We start from the raw sequence: 7540 nt of genomic DNA, 5'->3' as shown, positions 1-7540 counted from the left end.
ACACACACCACGTGTATAGATGTGGTTACACACACACACACACACCACGTGTGTAGATGTGGTTACACACACACACCACGTGTATAGATGTGGTTACACACACACACACACCACGTGTATAGATGTGGTTACACACACACACACCACGTGTATAGATGTGGTTACACACACACACACACACCACGTGTATAGATGTGGTTACACACACACACACACACCACGTGTATAGATGTGGTTACACACACACACACCACGTGTATAGATGTGGTTACACACACACACACACCACGTGTATAGATGTGGTTACACACACACACACACACCACGTGTATAGATGTGGTCACACACACACACCACGTGTGTAGATGTGGCTACACACACACACACCACGTGTATAGATGTGGTTACACACACACACACACCACGTGTATAGATGTGGTTACACACACACACACACACCACGTGTATAGATGTGGTTACACACATACACACACACACCACGTGTATAGATGTGGTTACACACACACACACACCACGTGTATAGATGTGGTTACACACACACACACACACCACGTGTATAGATGTGGTTACACACACACACACCACGTGTATAGATGTGGTTACACACACACACACACACCACGTGTATAGATGTGGTTACACACATACACACACACACCACGTGTATAGATGTGGTTACACACACACACACACCACGTGTATAGATGTGGCTACACACACACACACACACCACGTGTATAGATGTGGTTACACACACACACACACACCACGTGTATAGATGTGGTTACACACACACACACCACGTGTGTAGATGTGGTTACACACACACACACCACGTGTATAGATGTGGCTACACACACACACACACACCACGTGTATAGATGTGGTTACACACACACACACACACCACGTGTATAGATGTGGTTACACACACACACACACACCACGTGTATAGATGTGGTTACACACACACACACACACCACGTGTGTAGATGTGGTTACACACACACACCACGTGTATAGATGTGGTTACACACACACACACCACGTGTATAGATGTGGTTACACACACACACACCACGTGTATAGATGTGGTTACACACACACACACACCACGTGTATAGATGTGGTTACACACACACACACACACCACGTGTGTAGATGTGGTTACACACACACACACCACGTGTATAGATGTGGCTACACACACACACACCACGTGTATAGATGTGGTCACACACACACACCACGTGTATAGATGTGGCTACACACACACACACACCACGTGTATAGATGTGGTTACACACACACACACCACGTGTATAGATGTGGTTACACACACACACCACGTGTATAGATGTGGTCACACACACACACACCACGTGTATAGATGTGGTTACACACACACACACACCACGTGTATAGATGTGGTTACACACACACACACACACCACGTGTATAGATGTGGTTACACACACACACCACGTGTATAGATGTGGTTACACACACACACACACCACGTGTATAGACGTGGTTACACACACACACACCACGTGTATAGATGTGGTTACACACACACACACACACCACGTGTATAGATGTGGTTACACACACACACACCACGTGTATAGATGTGGTTACACACACACACACACACCACGTGTATAGATGTGGTTACACACACACACACACCACGTGTATAGATGTGGTCACACACACACACACACCACGTGTATAGATGTGGTCACACACACACACACCACGTGTATAGATGTGGTTACACACACACACACACCACGTGTATAGATGTGGTTACACACACACACACACCACGTGTATAGATGTGGTTACACACACACGAACGGAGAGACGTGTTTACAAGCACAGATTAGCACAAGACTCCCCCATGGGCCGAGCGCTGTTGGCAAATATCTGTCACGATGGTTGGTTGTCCAGCGCCACTCCTGGCCGCCTTTGTCTCCCCCAGTGCCAGGTACTCGGTTTTAAGTCCTGAAGAACTCCCCCCCCCTAGCTCGACTCGGCCCTAAATGAGTAAAGTGCCTTGTGCGGAGTGGGAACTTCGACACTGGGGAGACAAAGGCGCGCGTGTGTGTGTGCTCGCTAACAGCACTTGCCCCTACAGTCCGTTAAGGCTATACGGGGGAACTTTGGGCTCGTGTGTTGAACTTTTTTCGCACCGTACGTAGCCAACCGTACTTCTAACCTGACCACCCCGGTTCGATTCCCGCTCGCGGGCAACACCACGTGACGATTATGTTTTCTGAACCGGTCCTGGGCCTCCCCTAGGTCGACTCAGCCTCAAATGAGTACCTGGCGCGGTGTGTAAAAACATCGCCACTGGGAAGACAAAGGCGGCCGGGCGTGGTGCTGGCCACCCACCCCCTCGTGCGCCGTGCCGGCCTTCACAGGTGCTCGCCAACAGCACTTGCCCCTACAGCCTGTCAAGGCTACACGGGGGATCTTTGTCTTTCTATGGCGATGATGAATGATGCTCGCCTGACGCTCACTCTTGATTGGACGCGCACCAATTAGCGCGCGACCCTTCAAACAATGGCAGTCGCCGCGAGACAATGGCACGTCCCACCCCTAGGTCGACTCGGCCTAGAAAGCACCACGTGACGCGGGCTCCGCCAACGGCGACGCCGGAAACACGCGGGGGGACAAACGGGCGGGCAGGAGTCTTATTCTGACTCTACCACGCAGAGCGTCATCGTCGTACGATGATGATGATGATGATTACGATGATTATTATAATGATTAATATGATTATGATTATAATGATCATTACGATTATAATGATTATAACGCTGATTATAACGCTGATTATGATGATGATGATGATTATGCTGATGATGATTATAATGATTCATTAATTCTCACGACGTTTCGGCCACAACGCAAGCAGCCGTCCTCAGGTGAAGAACAGGTCTGTCGATTAGACAGAGTCTAAAAGTCATTTAGACTCTGTCTTATCGAGGACGGCTGCTTGCGTTGTGGCCGAAACGTCGTGAGAATTATTTTATTATGTTTAATTTTTATTATTTTATTACTTCCCTTCTACGTGACTTTACCGAAAGAACCAAGAAGATGAATCCCTGCAGTCACGAAAGCTTTAAATCGAAATGATGATTATGATACGTACGATTATTACGATGATTATGATGAGTATGCTTACGATGATTATGATTGTTATGATGATTGTTACGATGATGAGTATGAGTAGTAGTATTTCACGAATGTCATCAGTGGCACGGCATCTTATTGGAGGAGTCAGCAAGCGTTGATTTGAACAGAAAGTAGTGCGTTACGTCCGTAAATAAATAATAATCACTATTTACATTTGTAACGTGGTGCGTTACATCCGTAGATAAATAATAATGACAATTTACAGTTGTAAAGTAGTTCCGTTACATCCGAATATACCCGCGCGAATGCAAGGCCAGGAACTCGGCTGCACCTGCCGGGTAAACCGGCCACGACTCGGCGGTGGTAAAGGCCGATTTACTCACTCACCAACTCACTCACCAACTCACCAACACACTCACCAACTCACTCACCAACTCACTCACCAACTCACTCACCAACTCACCAACACACTCACCACTCACTAACCCACTCGCCAACACACCGACTCACTCACCACTCACTCACCCACTCGCCAACACCCCGACTCACCCACTCACTCACCACTTACTCACTCACCCACTCGCCAACACACCGACTTACTCACCACTCACTCACTCACTCTCACCAACTCACTCACCCACTCGCCAACACACCGACTCACTCACCAACTCACTCACCACTCACTCACTCACCCACTCGCCAACACACCGACTCACTCACCCACTCACTCACTCACACACCCACTCACAAACCCGCCGACTCACTCGCCAACTCACTCACTCACCCACTCGCCAACACACAAACTCACTCCCCAACTCACTCACCCACTCACTCACCCACTCGCTTACCCGCCGACTCACCCACCAACCCGCCGACTCACCCACCAACTCACTCACCCACTCACTCACCCACTCACTCACCCACTCACTAACCCGCCGACTCACCCACCAACTCACTCACCCACTCACTCACCCACCAACTCACTCACCCACTCGCCGACTCACTGACTCACCAACTCAGTCACTCACAAACCCGTCGACTCACTCGCCAACTCCGCGGAACGAGCGACGTTTGCCACGCCAGTCACCCACAGCCCCGCACCCCCGTGTAGACACAGACACTCAGCTCCCCCCCAACAGCCCCCCCCCCCAACAGCCCCCCCCCCCCGTGTAGACACAGACACTCAGCCCCCCCCCAACAGCCCCCCCCAACAGCCCCCCCCCCCCGTGTAGACACAGACACTCAGCTCCCCCCCAACAGCCCCCCCCCCCAACAGCCCCCCCCCCCGTGTAGACACAGACACTCAGCCCCCCCCCCAACAGCCCCCCCCCGTGTAGGCACAAACACTCAGCCACTGATGGTGGCCGTGCTAGGAAGTTGAACTCGCTGGGGTTTCGTTTGCGCGGCGCGCTAACCACTGCGCCACCGCTCCAGAGACAAAGATCACCCCCCCCCAAGGCTCTCGCAGACTGTTGGGGCGGGCGCTGTGAGCGATCACCTACACAGGGGGCGGGTGGCCAGCACCACGCCCGACCGCCTTTGTCTCCCCAGTGGCGATGTTTACACGCCGCACCAGGTACTCGTTTGAGGTTGAGTCGACCTAGGGGAGGCCCAGGACCGGTTCAGAAACCTAACGCGTATCCGCCAGGTTCGTAGCACAGCGCGGTAACCACTGCACCACCGCTCCCCACGAAAAGTACGCACACACACACAGGTACACACACAGGAACACAGACACACAGGTACACACAGGTACACACACACACAGGTACACAGACACACAGGTACACACACACACAGGTACACAAAGATCCCCCGTATAGCCTTACCAGACTGTAGGGGCAAGTGCTGTTAGCGAGCAGCACCTATGAAGGCCGGAACGGTACACGAGGGGGTGGGTGGCCAGCACCACGCCCGACCGCCTTTTCTCCCCAGTGGTGATGTTTACACACCGCACCAGGTACTAATTTGATGCTGAGTTGACCTAGGTACACACACACAGGTACTCACACACAGGCACACACACAGGTACACACACACACACACAGGTACACACACATAGGTACACACAGGTACACACACACACACAGGTACACACACAGGCACACACACAGGTACACAAACAAGTACACATACACACAGGTACACACACACACAGGTACACACACAGGCACACACAGGTACACACACAGGTACACACACACAGGTACACACACACACAGGTACACACACACGTACACAGGTACACACACACAGGGACACACACACAGGTACACACACACAGGGACACACACACAGGTACACACACAAAGACTCAACTGCCCACAGATATATACACACAAAAATGAATACACACATACACTTACACACATACACTAACATACACTTACACACATATATACACAAATTAAAATATCCCCCGTAGCGAGCACACTACACACACACAGATACACACGCAGATATACACATCCATCTCCAGGCGCGCACACAGACTCACACACTCACACATTCACAGACACACACACAGATACACACACGCATGCAAAGGTAAAGCTCCCCCGTGTAGCCCCCACACAGACTACTGGCAAGTGCTCTGAGTGAGCACCTGTTAAGGCCGTCACGGCTCACGTGATAAGCGGTGCAGTCAGCGCCAGGCCGCCTTTGTCTCCCCGGGAATCGAACTCGGGTCGCCGGGTTCGTAGCGCAGCGCGCGAACCGCTACACCCACCGCTCCCCCCACGTGCACACACAAAAAAAGACGAAGCTCCCCCGTGTAGCCTCAACAGACTGTTGGGGCAAGTGCTGTTCGCGAGCAGCACCAGTGAAGGCCGTGACGGCACACGAGGGGGGGGGGGTGGCCAGCACCACGCCTGGCCGCCTTTGTCTCCCCAGTGGCGATGTTTTCTCCACACCGCACCGGGTACTCATTGACCACTGAGTGGCCCCTAAGCAACCAGAATCGTCACAAGGTGGTACCGATTTTATCCGCCACTCGGGGATGATGGGCACGCGCACCGCGCACTCACCAAGAAGCATAGCTGCGGTTCCCGCAGGGAAGCTGTCGCCTCCGTGAGTCGTTCCCCGTTGATGTGAGTCGTTCACTGATGAGCCGAGTTGTTCACTGATGAGTGGAGTCGTTCACGAACGTATTGAGCCGTTCACTAACGATCCGAATCGTTCACTAACTACTGAGTCGTTCACTGATGTGGGGAGTCGTTCACTAACGTACTGAGTCGTTCACTGATGTGGGGAGTCGTTCACTAACTACTGAGTCGTTCACTGATGTGGGGAGTCGTTCACTAACGTACAGAGTCGTTCACTGATGAGATGAGTCGTTCACTAACGTGCTGAGTCGTTCACTGATGAGCTGAGTCGTTCACTAACTACTGAGTCGTTCACTGATGAGTCGAGTCGTTCACTAACGTACTGAGTCGTTCGCTAACGTACTGAGTCGTTCACTAACTTACTGAGTCGTTCACTAACGAATCGAGTCGTTCACTAACGTACTGAGTAGTTCACTAACGTACTGAGTCGTGCACTAACGAATCGAGTCGTTCACTAACGTACTGAGTCGTTCACTAACGAATCGAGTCGTTCACTGATGAGTCGAGTCGTTCACTAACTAATGAGTCGTTCACTGATGAGCCAAGTCGTTCGCCGTCGCGCGCAGTGCGACCTCCTTCAAGTGTCCTGTCAGTGTCGAGTCGTTCAGTCCGAGTCGTTCCTTGTCACATGACACCGCGTGCCGTGTCCTTCAGCGTCGACGCGTCGTTCGCTCGCCGCGTCTCTCGCTAACGTCGCTCCATGTCGCGTCGTTCACTCTCCTTCGAAATCCTCATCCCGAGCCGCCCGCTCGTCCGGATCGAAGGCTGCCCTCGTGATTCATTCGCCGCGCGATTCATTCGCCGCGTGATTCATTCGCTCCGGAATCTGAGTTCGCTCCCTCGCTCGCTCGCCCGCCCGCGTCTCCCCCCAGGACTCGCGCTGCGACCTCCGCGCGTCAATGACTCGCGCGCGCTCATCCCCCGCCTCTCATTCCTCTCCTCGCGGGGAGGGGCGGGGGGAGGGGCGGGGGGGGGAGAAGGAGTAGAGGGGAGGGGCTCCACGCCGCCTCCCACCACCACCGCCACGCACGCAGACGGCAATGCGTGTGGTGGTGGTGGTGGTGATGGTGGTGGTGATGGTGGTGGTGATGGTGGTGGTGGTAGTGGTGGTGATGGTGGTGGTGGTGATAATGATGGTGGTCGTGATGATGGTGGTGGTGATGATGATGGTGGTGGTGGTGATAATGATGGTGGTGGTGATGATGGTGGTGGTGATGGTGGTGCTGGTGGTGATGGTGGTGGTGATGGTGGTGGTGATAGTGGTGGTG

At 52.8% G+C, this 7540-nt stretch overlaps 1 pseudogene across 1 annotated transcript in view; it reads right to left on the bottom strand.

The window, feature by feature from the left end:
• Positions 1–6245, bottom strand: part of LOC144951416 (zinc finger protein 385D-like) — a 56279-nt pseudogene extending 50034 nt beyond the window's left edge. Inside the window, exon 1 of the transcript XR_013640478.1 lies at positions 6195–6245. The product of XR_013640478.1 is annotated as a zinc finger protein 385D-like (transcript). The remainder of the gene's footprint in view (positions 1–6194) is intronic.
• Between the last annotated feature and the right edge of the window lie 1295 nt (positions 6246–7540).

The sequence above is a fragment of the Lampetra fluviatilis genome, chromosome 62 (assembly GCF_964198595.1).
Source record: "Lampetra fluviatilis chromosome 62, kcLamFluv1.1, whole genome shotgun sequence".
NCBI lineage: Eukaryota > Metazoa > Chordata > Hyperoartia > Petromyzontiformes > Petromyzontidae > Lampetra > Lampetra fluviatilis.
This window is presented reverse-complemented; position numbering and strand designations above follow the sequence as displayed.